Genomic DNA, 16,137 nt, shown 5'->3' on the forward strand with positions numbered 1-16,137 from the left:
AGTCTCTCTGAAAAAATTAATTGGATCTGGGGTTGAAAGGAATTAATGAGTCAACATTTTGACCCATTTTAGGTTGGGAAATCTAATCATTTTCCAAATTAACCTTTCTCCTAAAGTTATCCCTTGAAATTTGTTACATTTTATGCCTAGCCCTCCTACTTCTTTAGATCTACAAACTTGGTCCCAAGAGAGGAGGGATAACTTTCTTTAATGATACTAAGTTTACTACTTGGAAGATCCATATAAGAGAGTTGGTAAATAGGCTAAGCTAATAAGACTAAAGAAACCATGGTCTTCCTTCTTGCTAAGGATAGCCACTCACCTTTCCAACCAGCCATTCTCTCTTTTAGTTTCTCTATGATAGGATCCCAAAGATTTGATTTATTATTACAAGAGTTTAGCGAAAGACCTAAATATTTACAGAGCAGAGTGCCCTTTTTAAAATCAAGGGTAGTACATATTAGTTGATCTGTATAAGGATTAGTATTAAAGAAGAAGGTTTATGATTTGTCTTTTTTAATCATCTGCCCTAAGGCCTTAATGTATTTATTCTATACTTTTAAAAACTATAGCCCCATTTATCGAGCTTTCTCCATATAACATGGTATCATCTACAAAATGTTGATGAGTAGTAGGATCATGGCCACTAGTTATTAGAATCCCTTTAATTTCCTCGAGGGCTCTAGCCCAATAAATTGACCTTCCTAACACATTTACCATTAGAATAAAGAGGAATGGAGAGATTGGGTCCCCCTATCTGAGACCACAAAAAATACTGAAAATAAACTATCAAGGTACTATTTACTAGAATAGACATCTTCAATTTTGAGATGCATTCAAAGACTAATTTTATCCACTATTTTGAGAAGCCATATGCTTATAAGACATTTACATAAGAAACACCAATATACCCTATCATATGTCTTACTAATATATGACTTTATGAGCATATTAGTGGATCTATTGTGTTGAATAGAATGAATCACTTCCTGAGTTATAATGATACCATCATATATTGATCCTTCAGGGAAAAAACTTGTTTTTTCCTTGCTAATGAGGTTGGATATAATCTTCTGAAGCCTAGAGGCTAAAATCTTGGTAAAGAGCTTATTAAGAGTATTGCATAGGGCAATAGATCTAAAATTATTAAATGAATATGCATTTTCCTTTTTAGGAATAAGGGCAATAAAAGTGTTATTAACTTCGAAAAGCAAGTTGCCTAAGTTCCTAACTCCTTCTAGAGCCTTAGTAATATCATCCCCAATGAAGTTCCAACATTCTTGAAAGAAGAAGGCAGGGAATCCATCTAGTCCTAGTGATTTATCTGAATGCATTTTTTTAAGAGCTAACTCAACTTCTAACTTAGATATCTTATGGAGAAGAAGATTGTTTTATTTCTTGAATACTAATTTTTGGATGTTGGATAGAACATTTTGTTGGTCAAGCAAGTTAGAGATAATCTCACCATTGTAGATATCTTCGATGTAAGGGACTACCCTCAAGCTTATCTCCTCAAGATGATTCTTAATGTTTCCATCCCTCCCTTTGATAGATGTAATTCTATTGATTGGTCTTCTCTGTTTAGAACTATTATGAAAAACCTAGTATTGTTGTCCCATTCCTCCAACCACACCTCTCTCGATTTTTGCCTGCAAAAATGCTCTTCTTTGGAGAGAACTTCTTCATATTTCTGCATAAGCTTTTTTTTCCTTCTAGGTACCGATTTTCCCCCATTCCATGCTCCATAACTTCATTATTAAGGGATGCTAATTTTTCCTCCAAAGTTAACTTGTCCTCAAAGATGTTTCCAAAGAATTTAGAGTTCCACTCCTTCAGTTTTTGCTTGATTATTTTCAGCTTACTCACTACTTGGATAGTTTTGAGCCTGAGACCTTTGTTTCCTCCCACCATGGTTTTATTTGTTCAAGATAATTATCATCTTTAAGCCACATTTTCTCAAATTTGAAAGGAAAATTACTAGGGTGTTTATCCTCTATAACCTTCAACTCAACAGGGTAGTGGTCTAATCCTGATATTTGTTTAACTTCAGAGTGGAATGAAATAGGTATCACAGATAAGTCCCCATAAATAAGAAACCTATCTAATCTTTCTATGATATTTCTAAATCATTTCCTTCTATTATTCTAGGTAAAGGTATTATTTGAACATACCACTTCCATCAAACCTAGCCTATTAACCCAATCAAAAGACTCCTTTGATGCAAAAGAAAGAGAATTATTGTCACCTCATTTCTCTGAGGGACAAAGAATAGCATTGAAATCTCCTCCAATAATGGATAGACCATCTTGTCCTACACTAAGACTTTCTTCCAATTCCATCCATAGCCTTGAATTCTCTCTCTTTTTTATTGGACCATAGATATTAAAAATCTTATACCAAAAATAAGACCTTATACCCTTTTCTGACTCGCGAATCCAATTTCTATAAAATTCCAAAGATGAGATAGAGACATTCCTTGGATCATATAAAAAAGAAATCCCACCTGAAGCTCCTTCTATTGGGGAGTCTCTTACCTCTTTTCACCCTAGATATCTCTTAAATTTACCCATTATTTCACTATTTAGTTTAGTTCGTTGAAGAAGAATTATGTCAACCTTAGTATTAAAGATGCAACACTTTAGGAGTCATTATTTGTTAGGGGCATTGAAGGCCCTAACATTTCATGTAATTATATTCATGGTGCTATGGGAAGGATCTTCCCCTTCCTTGCATAAAGAATATTGGTAAATTTAGCCTAACCTTTTGCTACCCCATCTTTAGATCTCAACTCTTGCAAGGATTTTTGAGTGCACTTCTTGAATACTTTTGCACAGTCCAGAGCTCCTTTTCTTGGGAGGGAAAATCCTAAACCTAAAGGTCCCAAGTTATCTTCCTTTATTTAGTCATTGATCTCAAAATCTATTATTAACATTAGAGACTATTTCTTCTTCCCTGAGGTCCATTTCCATAATTTTGGAGATTAAAATAGATTTTTGCAACTTCGCTTGCTCATCGCAAATATCATCAAAAAATAGATTCATTAGATCATCCACTACCATATTATTTAGAGCCTCTATTAACATATTAACTGCTGCTTCTTTTCGTTCTGGGGTTTCACTTGGATCTTCCTCTATTTGGGCTTTATTTTTGGAAACAAATTCCTCTTTCTGTACTTCTGTCCTTGATCTCTCCTTCCTCCATCTCCTCCCTTGAGTGGATTGAAAAACCTCCACCTTTCTCATTTAGGGAGTTTTGAATGTTTGGAGAATCTCCCAAAAGATCCTAAAGATAGACATCTTGAGGTGGAGAAACAACGAAAATTGGTTCTACTCTAAAAAGACTCTCGGCTAGTCTTAGATTGAGAGGGATAATTTTAACATTTACATTAATATCTAGGGTTTTGAATTCAACTACATTAACATTGACACTAACTATATTAATTGGACTAGAGCAAGCAATATCAGGTTCTACCATCCCTATATATGATCCTAATTTACAACCTATTATTTTGAGTGTATCTTTGACCAAAAGTTCAATAAGAAGATCGGGAAGAAGGATTTTATTTTTCTACTTCAAAGTTCGCCATTTTTTTCGATCAAAGAATGGACTCCATTCTAGAAATTTTATAGGTTAATCATTTAGAACTAGGGTTTCCCCATATAGGAGATTATTTCTTAGATCTAAACTATCACAAGCCAAATATATAAAATCATTTTCCATAATTGTTGGGTTGGCCCATTTTCCTAGAAGATATTTAAGCCAGTCAGCAAGAAAAAACACCTCCATATCGGGGCATGTACATTTGGCAAAAAGTCCTTGATCCTGGCATCTTCTTTAAACATAATTAATCTCATCTTCTAATAGGTATATCACTTCATGATCCATTTGCTTTGCTTCCTTGATACGATTCAAAGTTGTTGGAGATCCCTCAAATGGGGAGTCTTTTCTTTTGTCTAATATGTAGGATCAAGTCAGATGAGAATCAAATTATGTTGGATCAATCTTCTAATGGGGGCTAAAGGCATTAGATTGATTTGGATGCCTTCTTCCATCACTTTTAGGAAACCTAGCCAGAGGGCTAAGTTTTTTCCCTCCGAAGTGATTTAATCTATCCTTCTTAGGTTTACAGGACCAGTCCTCTATCCATCCTTCCTTGGATTTCTTATTCTTTGGAAGTAGTTTCATGGATTAATTGAAGAGTAGAGAATACTTTGTACACAAAATGTGAGTGCATTGTCTTTGGTACCATGGAAAATTAGAGAAAGAATTTTCCATTTTTAGTTCTAATTAAGTTTTAATTTTAATAAAACCATAAATTTACGTCAATAAAACATCAAAAACTTGAATTTCCGCAAATCAAATAAGAGAGCTATAATAACCTATTAGATTCCACAAATACAATTCTCTAGAACACTACTATGTAAAGATAAAATCATCTTCTAAAGAAAGAACAATTTTTAACTAAAAGAACAAAAGACTATCGAAATTGAAGGAGGAAAGAAAACTTAGCTAATTGTTGGACCAAACTTCAGAGAATTTCTTATCGTTGAAGGTAGGGTGCTTGCAGTAAAGATCTCTTTTTTCTCAACAATGCATTACTCAGATCTCGAATTTCAGATCTTGGTAGACTGTATTTTAGAGAGATCTTTGGTAGACAATTGTCTCTGAAAATTTGGAAAATTGTGCGTCTTAATGCGATGAAAATTATCAAATCTTCCTTGATCACAGATAAATTGGATACTTGTTGATGAATATCGATCTGTATAAATTACCATGTTGATGACTATCGATCTGCAATATATCAATCTACCAATCTGAATAAATTTGCAGTATATATGTATCAATTCTATAATAAAAGTCGTTCAGCAAAATATTTGATCTTCTTTAATATCGATTTGTTGTAAAATGGTTGATATTCAATCTTCCTGTGTCGATGGCTACTTTTATCGAATTTGCTAGCAGTTAGGAATATTCCCAAGTTTGACTTTCAAATGAGCGCCCTTCTGTGTTGTGCACGCGCTTCGCTGAGCAGATGGGTATCACAGAAATGCTCAAATGTGAACGCCTCTGTTAATGTTCATTGGAAAAAAGTCCAAATACTAACGTTTCTGGTGGAGAAATCTCCAAAAGAAAACACCAGAAAAAGTCCACTTATGCATCTTGTTGAGCAGATGGGCATCACGATTTCAATCGACAAAGTTAACAGGACCGCCTTCTGCTATGTTTGCTAGAGAAATATCCAAACACGAATGCCTCGAAAAGTTCAATTATTTCTGTGATTCGTTTTGTATTTAATATCTCAAAACCGTATATAATTTCCAACGGCAAGGAATGGTGATCGATTTGGAAGTTGTCAGCAGTGTTTTGCACTAAACTATATGTGACATTCTCATGCCACTGATTCACCAGGTGAGACTTCTGAAGAATATAATACTGGGAATGTTTTAGAACGCTGATTCTTCTCCTTCGATTTCTTGTGTACAACACTCTTCTTTTTTTTAAACGACCTGCACCTTTGATCTTCTTCAAAATTGGTACTCTGCTATGAAATTCGTTGGCTAATTGATTCTGATCTGCTCTGCTTGTAATTTGAAATTCGAGTCGATGTGTAAGAAATTGTCTTCTTCAGTTAAGTGATGGGATTACTTTCACTGGCACTAATTCACTCACTGTAATTCGTTGGCTTTAATTAGATTGGTTGTAACGTTCGCTGCCTCTAATTCGCTGGTTGTGATATGTAATTCGCTCTGATGTGTATTGAATATCCGATAAAAGAAATTGTGCATAAAAAAATTTAAACCTCGGTTTGGATTTAGTAAATCGATTCCTCCCTTCCTTCCGATGCTTCTTCGCAAAATAATTGTACTTCAAATCTATAACATTATAGCTATTCATTAAATTTTTTAGGTTATTAATATTATTTTGATAATTATATGTCTATTATTTTCAAAATTCGTAATGTCAGATTACTATAATTATTCCTATAAATTATATTGCTATATTTAATTATAAAACCATTCATATTTTTTCTATTGAATTGTGTATATAGATATTTTACTTTGAATTTGAATTTTAGGTCGAAAATAATTTAATTTAATAAAATTTGAACAATTTTAATGATTTTTTTAATATTATATAAAAAATTAAATCAATAAAATCAATTTCAAAGGTTACAATGTAATTATTGACTAAAAATATTAAATAAAAATTTATGTTAATAAAATTAATTTCAAATATTCCTCATTATATATTTGATAGAGTTTGAAATTGAGATCTTCTCAAAAAAATTAAAATTTGAATAAAAAATATTGATTTCTAAAGATTAATATCATTTTCTATCTCGCATAAATTTTAGAATATATATGTATTCATATAGTACTTGCCGATAGGCTAAGTACTATTGTGATACTTTTTACATTTTATGTGATTAAATTTTTTGATTTTATGATTAAAAATTAATTGATTTTAAATTTTTTATCGAGCTAATATATTGTAGTATAAATTTCTGATTGTTAACATTAATAATTAATATTTTACAAATCAATTTTCTGATTGGTTGAATTCATTTAGCTCTTATATTGGGGGTGGATTGTAAAACTAATAATTTTTAAGAGTTAGTTTTTATTAAAGTCATTAATGTTTAATATAAGAGTTAGTTTTTATTAAAATCATTAATGTTTAATATTTTTTAATGTAAATGATTTGGTTTAATTTTTTTAATATTTTAATATTATATTTTTTATAATATAATATTTGTCATTCAATTAAAAATACTAAAAGGATATATTTCATAAATAGTATTATATATTATTATTAGAAAAATATTATTATTTTCATATTTTAATATATTTCTTTAATATAATATTATTAGATGACATATATACAATAGAACATGTATATTAATGTTTATATTTATAAATAAATTTTAAATTTAAATTATAATTAATATCATTATAGAAAACAATAATTATCTAATATTTTTATTAATTAAAATATTTTATAAACTATAATAAATCTATTTAATTAAAACTATATTTATACAAAAGTACTAAGCCACTATGTGGCACTTGTTTGCTATAGTTGTATTGATAGATACCTATACAATATCATGATAACAATAGTGAAAAGTCCTAGTTATAAGCACTACACACCTCAAATCAACCAAATAATTAAGCTCATGATTGTATTAAATACAATGCACATTCCCAAATTAAAAGTTCACTAGACCATCTATCATTCTATTTCAAGTTCACTTAGTTAACCCATCCTTGTTTATAATTGTATTCTTTTAAGTATTCTTTAAATAAATTATATAAAAAAATTTAGCATATTTACATTTGCATATCAAAATTAATAATATAATATTATTATTATTTATTGATTAATTAATATAGAATTGAAGTATATTCAATATTTTGAGATCTTAATATTTTAAAGTAAAATAGTAATTTAATAAAATTTATTGAAACATCAATAAATAACAACTTTTAAAATGATTAGAATTGTCTTGATTTTTTTAGAATGCTTTAAAAAATTAATAATTATAAATTTGTAAAAAATAATGTTATCAAAATAAATTCAATTTTATATGTATGATCATTCTTAAGACTATAATTAGATTTGAATGTTTTGAAGCTTAGCAAAGTAACTCATTTTAAAAAAATGTTCTAAAATAAGAAAGTATACTTTTGGATTCATTTATGTTTTATGAAGAGTCTCTTTTCAATTAAATAAAATATAAAAGTTGTATACTCACAAAAAAGGGGTCGGGTGATACAAGATCACCCTGCGAGAGTCCACACGACATAATGCTAGAAATAACTAACAACTATTCATTTTAAAAAAAACATAACTGCCCTCTGGCAGTCATAGGAGTGTCAGTCGAGGGAGGAAGATCTTGCAAATCATGAAAACCCCAATGATTTGCGAGGTTGGAGGGAGGCTTGGGAAGAGCCCACCCATCATCAATAGAAGCAACTTCTTTATTTTCTCCCTCCACCTTAGGAGGCAAAATGGCTAGGTCCAAGCAAGAGAAGGACCATTTGGGATCAAAGGTAGGAAGAACCAACCAGCCAGCAAAGGTAAGAGCAATAGGTCAAGAAATTAGGGACCACCTAGAGCCATGTCACAAAGAGGTAGATCAGTGGTGCTAAAAATCCCAGTAGCTAGGATAGTAGCATGAGGCTTGGAAGTGAGGTGTCTATGACTGATAGGCCTAAGAGATATAATTGTAGGGGTGCCCACAGGGTGGAGTCCAGTCTAGTAAAGCCTAATCCTATAGTACCTAGGCAACTGTACATGGAGCATTGCCCCAATGATTTAGTAGCTCATGCAGGTGGACCACCTCTAGGGCCACTTTGCTGGCTTGCACTTGGATCTGTAGTAGTGTATTATTACATATGAAAGCTTTATTATACATAGAATTAACACTGATATCAAGAAAAATGCGAGTAAAATGCACCACATTTCTATCTTTCCATAAAGTAAATAAAATCTCTAGCCTGAAAAACATGCCAAATTTGAAAGAATTTGAAGGGAATTATGGTGGAGTCCCCAAATAGGATCATATTCCAAGATAATAGCTCTAGCCTAAAGGGTCTAAAGAAATCATGTAACCAGAGCCAATATTGTTGCACTCTACAATAGAACCAAAAAATGTGTAGAAAAGACTCAGGTTATCTACAAAATGGACACCAAGGGCCAAGAATACCAGATGCTTGAGTCAAGGTCTCAGAGGAAAGCCCTAGAAGAAGAGGACATAGTAGGAAAAGTGTGAAATCTTTGGCTTAGTGATGGCTTTCCAAATAGTATTAAACATGTATTTCCAATTTTGTGGTGTGGTGTGGATGCATCAACACTGACTGAGAGTCTCACCCATGGGAAAGTGTAGAACCAACCATGGGTATCCTATTTTAGGCTTGTAATTGACAAGAGGATTACACAAATACCATTTCTAGCCCTTCCACCAAGGCTTGACTGACTGAATACCAAGCTTGTGAAGCAAGTGAGAGGGAAAAGAAGAGACCAATAAATCAAAAGTATGACAATCTGGTTGAATCAGACAAAATTAGAATTGCATATCTTCCCAAGATCTTATTCTCATGGGGACTCTAGGAGATAAATCTTTGGGTATCTTGATGTCGCATTTAAAAAAATGTAATGCACTAACACCTTGAATCTTGGCTAGAGGAACACCCTCAATAGCAAACAAGGGTGACCACTATAGATTATGATGATTCAGGGAGAGCCCATCTCTAAAGTCATTTCCAATGGGTGTTGAAGCCATAGCTTGAACACCTCTCAAGATCTCCATATGCTCTTGACCAAAAAGGATCCTTGAATGTGCATAGGTTTTGTGGTGATAAGAAGGGTTTGAAATCCTATCTCCTTCCTTCCATGTCAGCCTATGAATACAAAAACTAGAGGAGATGCAATGTCAGAGGAGAATTTTCCAAGCTTCATCCCTAGAGAGAGCTCAAAGGACCCACTTGACACATAAGGAAATGCCTTGTTTTTGAGTGGAGATAAGACCCAAACCACTAGAATCTTTGAGAAAACAATAATACTCCTAGGCAACTTAGTGGAAACCATGGTTTTGTGCATCCGAGGCCAAGAGAAAATCTCTGAGAATTTTTTCTATCTTATCATATGAGGCTTTAGAGCAGGGCAGTAGGAAGAGCAATAAACATGAGTTGTAGCTAAAAGTTAAGAGAAAGTTTGGAACTTATCAACAAGTGAGAGAGGCTTAGTAAGCTAGTAATCCAATATTTTAGCAGTTTTGTCCAACACAAAATTCTTAAGGTCAACCGTCGAAGCCTAGAAAACAAAAGGGATACCTAGAAATTGGAAGATCTCTCCATGTTGGATCCATCTCCACTGGAATTAAGCAATCCATGGTGGAATGAGGAGGAAGGATTATCTGTAGGAAAGCATCTTGTACCATTAAATGGTAGACCCACAAGCCAAGTAGAAGGTTTCCAAGCATCAAAGCCTATTACTAAGATTTGCTTCACCTCAATAAGGGTGTGAAAGGAATCATTAGAAAAAATCCCATTGACTAGTTGAGATGGGGACTCCATAAGAGAAATTCCATGGACCCAACTAGAAGAAATAGATGAGCCAATAGATAGCCAAATCCTTTGGCTGGAATAATATAAAGAGCAAGGGCAAGAGGGCACCCCTGGTGAATGGATCTTAACAAGCCAAAGGCCTCAAATTTCCTACCACTAGTGATGATGCAAGTGGATGCTTCTCCAAAAATAATCTCTATAGAATGAAGAAAAATTGGTCCAAAATGAAGAGCATGAATCATAGCTAGAATGAAATACCATTCTATGCGATCATAAGCTTTAGTAAAGTCAATTTTAAGAAAAAGAGCTTGCTCCTTAGATCTGTGGGCCCATTCCATACATTCCCAAATGACAATAATGTTATCTAGGATAAAATAATATTTGATCAAATCAGTCTTCTCTGGTCAAACAATCAAGGGCTAAAGATGGTGGATTTTGAGTGCCAAGGTTTTAGTTATCATTTTCTAGGATACATTCAACAAGGTGATAGGTTGAAATTACAAATGTCCTTTGAATTGTCAAATTTAGGTATGAACTTAATATTTCCCTTGTTGATAATATTGCCTAATGATTTGGAATGGTATGCTTCCAAGTACATCATATGGAAATTAGGCCCAATAGAGTCCCAAAAAACTTTGTAAAAATTGCAAGGAAAGTCATTGCACTGAGGGGCCTTGTCATTTTCCATGGAAAAGATAGCCTCCTTGAGGTCACCAAGGGTAAGAAAATGCTCATAGAAAGTACACTACTCAATTGCAAGATGGTTTTTGAGTAACAACATTGCACTCCTGCAAGGCTTGCTCATGCTTTGAAGTGAAATTTTGAGCAGTAAAAAACCTTCTTGTAGTGGTGAACAAAAGCTTGAAGAATGTTAGGAAGGTTTCAAAGAACCTACCAGCCATTATTGAATATTTTTATCCCCACAGAGGTGTGGTAGGCTCGAAGAGCTTAAAACACTCTGTGGAATCCTAGTCTTTAACCTGGAGACATTGAAGGTGGGCTTTGATTTGAGCTCCACTAGCTACATAATTATCAACAATTTGCTTTTGGAAATGAAAATTGGCAAGTCACAATTGTAGGTTTGAACCTAAAGGATTCAAGGCTAGACAATCCAAGCTAGTGCAAAAATATTTGGCAACGGCTTCATATGAACACCTATAGCAGAGAGAAAGCTACCTGCTATACATTTGGATAAACCTAGTTGTACAAGTGATAGCATCATTCCACCATTCTATTGGCAATGACATATTGAGAAAAATTAAATCTTAGAAGGATGCCTCTAAACAATTTCCTAGGTGATAGTAAAGAGAATGAGGAAATTATCTAAAAAGGTCACATCTAGCAAAGGAATGACAAGTAAATCTCTTTCCTTAGAAAAAAGAAAAAAAGAATGTGCAGAAATCATCGCACGATCAAGCCTTTTAAAAATCATGTCACAACCAAATCTAAAATTAGACCAAGTGTGACAAATGCCACCAGGCTAGCAGTAGTGAGCATTGGGATCAAAATGGCCTAATTTATTTTTCATGTAGTACAAGGGCTCTTTTTCTCCAACTATTCAATGAAATGGTAGAATGTCTTCATGTTGAGATAATGGGTGTTACACACATTGCATAATATTGTTATATTATTTTTATTATGTAATGTTGTACCTAGATGGACGTGCAACGTGTAAAGATTCCCATGGAATATTCTTGATGAGTTGTATTGTAACATTGTGATAATATTTCATGTAATTATTTAATATTGGGGAAAATAATTAAATGCCCAATATTAAATGTGGGGTCAGTGGGTTAGGTAGCACATGGTTTTAGCACATGGTTTATGTAATACCACTTAGTGGTTTTGTGGGACTTGCTACTATATAAGTAGCCACAAGGGTAGTTGTTATAGAGAAAAGAGAAAGAGTGACAAGGAGAAAACAAAAGGCAAGAGTCGAGCGAGACAAGGCTTGACAGGTTAGCCAAGGAGAGCATTTGTGAAGGTTGAAAGCATGGCATGGGATGTGTGGATTCATGCTTGTTCACATAGTTTGATCGGTTGTGGCTATGGCCATGAAGGCTTTCATGGTTGTATGGCAATGGTATTTTTGCTGAATAATACATGGTGATGGATGCTTTTGGAGGCTGGGTTTTTCCCTCAATGAGGGTTTCCCAGGGTATATCTTGTGTCACATTTTATGGGTATGTTGTCTATTCTCTTTCATCTGGATTTTAATTCCGTGTTTATTTCAGATCTATTATGGGTTATGTGGAAACAGTTATATTCTTTATTGCCAAGTTTCCTTACACTTCATTGTCAAAAGCCAACTCAACCATATTAAAGTCCCCACAAACAACCCAAGTGGCAAGTGACATAGAATTTTCTATTGAGCTCTAGAGTTAAGAAATTTCAATAGCCTCATTGGGAGCATAAATATTAACAATCTGAAAGGAATTATTTTGGAAGGATAACATTTGAAATCCATATAGTCCTATGCATGGGGTTAGAACCATGAGTAATAATAAAAGAAATTAAACGAGGTGAGAGAAGAGAAACAACACCACCTCAACTAGCTTCATGTTGAGAAGAAAAAGAAATGCTATTTGGCCAAATAACATGACAAGCATCACTTACATGAAATCTAAAATCTTAACATCCTGGAGACAAAGGATATCCAAGATTCTAATCCTTCATCTAGTATCTCACACATAATATTTGTGAGAGAGGTCAATGAGATCCTAAACATTCTAAGAGAGAACATTCATGGAAATAACTCTTGCATATCATCCTCATCCCCAAGAGAGGAGAATTTTTTGTGCAAGAAAGAACTGGAGGTGACTTTAGGGGAGGAAACTCTTGCAGAAATGAGCCTCCTCTTCTCCAAACCACCATTAAGGTTGTTGCCATGACCTTCAAGGCTATGCGAGAGGTGCAAGGGTTGAGACCCATGAGGGAAAACCATGGAAACCACCTATGGAGTGTGGACCCAAATGGGCCAAGAAATGTTTGAATCTATCCTCTAGGAACCAGGATTTGAAGTGGGTGTTTGGACCACCAGAATGGCAGGCACATCCAAGGTGGTAACAGGAAAAATCTCTAGTGAAGGATGGGAAGAAGCAGAACCCTATTGCTTAGGTGACAAGGAAGTCTTACCCTTACATGTCATAGTTATTCACTCATCCTTTTTTATATTATCAGTAGGCTTTGCCTTTGTCTTCTTTGTAGGGGATGGTTTGTGAGGCACACCAAAGGGGTAGTCCTTGATCTTGTGATCAACTGATTGACACCTATACTAGTTATTTAGTAGGTTCAAGTTAAGCACCTTCTAAGAGAATGTATGCACACCAAATTGAATGTTTATAGATTCTTTGAGGTGATGGGAGAAGTCAATGTCAACGTAAACCCTCCTTTGGGGGCACACATTGAAAAATTTATCTAGCTCTACACAAACCACCCTTCTAATGGTTTGTGCAATAACATGAATAAACTTCTAGTAGGGAACTAGGAGACCGAAGAACTCAATCAAAATAGGAACTTTCATCTTTTTGTCATTTGACACTATAATTTGCAAGACCATCGCTAGAAAAGCAGTAGTGAGGACCTAACTAACCATGTCTCATGGTTAAAAAAATGTGTAGCCCTAGAGAGGGTTGACAAAGTGGAACAAAAAGAATCTCTTTATAAGGCTCTAAATTTTGTCAAGTCAGACTCTATGAGGAGTCCAAGTCTTGGAAATCCATTCTTTGAGCATGCTTTCAGGAGGAGTACAACCCACAAAATATCCTATCAAGATATGGTGTTCTTACCATTTTCATGCATCCTCAAACCCTTCAATATTAAGAACAATATCAAGGGAGGAGGGCTTGCCTCATGAAATACTTTCAAAAAAAACTGTCTCGATCATTTGTTTAGAGGAGGCACAATGAGCATCTTTCACAGCAACTCCAATACTAGTAGAACCTACTAGGATAAAGTTGGCCAGAGTCATAATAAAAACCCCTATTGATCCCACAATTAATGCTAGATGATAGGTACAAAACCAAAAGTGATTTTAGAAAAAATGTCATACAACATGCAAAACCCAAGAAAAGAGATTTTGCATTGTTCATCCTGACATGCATAATTTTGAATTTCCCTGATTCATTATTTTGAAAAGTCATACTAGTTTACTTGTACATATTTCAATTATTTTTCAAAATTTTCAAAGATCAAACCTAGCTTTATACATAAAAGTACTTTAAAGATTAAAAGTAATTGAAGCGTATTCAAATATAGGGAGAGCTCAAGTTTTCAAACTCCTCTACTTTTGTGAGAAGGAAAATTTAAAGAATGATAAAACACATAGATAATGACATAGTATTAAATAACTATTTTTTTATTATATGGTTTATATAAACTCAACTGAGAAAAAATGAATGAATGTTCATGTATTTTCCTTCCAATGCTATATTAGTTTAAACCTTTGAGCCTTCGAACTATCAAAATTAGTAATTATAAAGATAAAAGCAATTAAAAGATATATAGCAATGAAAAGGAATGAAATCACATCCCTAGTATATAGTAAGATTGGATTTAACTAGAGTCATACAAAATAATTGTATACATTATATAATCTCTTATTTTTAAGCTATAATGTAAAATCAAGATAACTGATTGACATCTCATGTAAATTATATGGAGGACCTAATCTCTATATGAGTGGCCCTTTAGTAATCCTTGTTATTAAAAAGGACATTATAATTTTTTGAAATACCTACTATAGTAGAGGTTTTTATTAACCCTATCCTTTTTGCCTAGTGCCTCTATATATTGCTTATAAAAAAACCAATCTCATTAGTTGAAATTTTTTCAACCAATTAGAATTTGGATTTAGTTATTTTTCAAATATTTTTAAAAATTACTAAATATTATAAATTATCATCTCTTCATCGTAATATGTTTCCAATATATATTTTTTAAGTAGTCAATTATCTTTCAATATTTTAAACTTTGTGTATATTTTGTAAAATTCACATATTTAAGATATTTAAATTAAATAATTTATCTTCTCCCTCATATGTAAGGAGGAAAATTAAATTCATTTAGAAGAGTTAATAATATTTTTTTTATGAATATATATTTTTATGCACATTTTATTCAATTCTAGGTAGAAGAGTACTTTCTAGTGTACTTTGAATGAGTGTTGAAGTATGTCAAGCTTTAGGACTTTCTACTTAATGTTAATTTTGGTTAAGTTTTTTGATGTTATTTTTACTTCTCCTTGATGTTTTTTTGGCAATTTTGGTCAAATTACTTTCACTTAGACTAAAATTTATTTATATATCTATGTTAAATCATGAATTTTAAGGTTTTTATTGACTCTTATACAAATTTTAAATATCTATATTTTCTTTTGGTTGAATAAAAAACATGTGTTCTTTTTTTGATAAAGTGAAAGTTTTGAAGGGACTCTCAAACCCTTTACATTAGGACAAAGAGAGGTTGAAGGCTAAATTAGGGGGAATTTTTTTTTAAAGAACAAAGATTGTTACTTAGACAAAATCTAGTTGAGGGACCAACACTATAACAAAAAACTAGTAAACCAATATAAAATAGAAAAATCTAGCACATGACCTAGGCTAGACAAATCTCTTCAATAATTTTGTATCTTTAATCTTGAGTTACTCCATTATATTAACATCCTTCTTTAGACTTAGGACCTCCTTGTTAGATCTTTACAACATATTCTTGATATTAGCCTTATTAATTTTGCTCCATTTATTAGGATCCTCCCCTAGACTATCCTTATCACATGCTACCTAGATTATAATTTTCTCATTGTTAGAGTTGTGTGTCTTGATAATGACAATTTAGAAAGGCTCACAGTAGGTGTTAAGGGTTACAAGAGTGGAGTTGGATCTTTACTCTTTGAATTTTTTTTTAAGTACCAAAAGGTTATCTAAAACCCTAATATGTATGGCAAGTGATTTGGAAATATTTAAATTTGTTTCCCAAAAATTGATTGTATGGATCTATTATCCTAGATGGTCAAATGGTGCATTTTGGCATTGGAGAACTAGTGAGTTATTAAAATCTCTTGAATTGG

The sequence above is a fragment of the Cupressus sempervirens genome, chromosome 7, assembly GCF_028749045.1.
Source record: "Cupressus sempervirens isolate cs-2001-9-10 chromosome 7, ASM2874904v1, whole genome shotgun sequence".
Taxonomy (NCBI): Eukaryota; Viridiplantae; Streptophyta; class Pinopsida; order Cupressales; family Cupressaceae; genus Cupressus; species Cupressus sempervirens.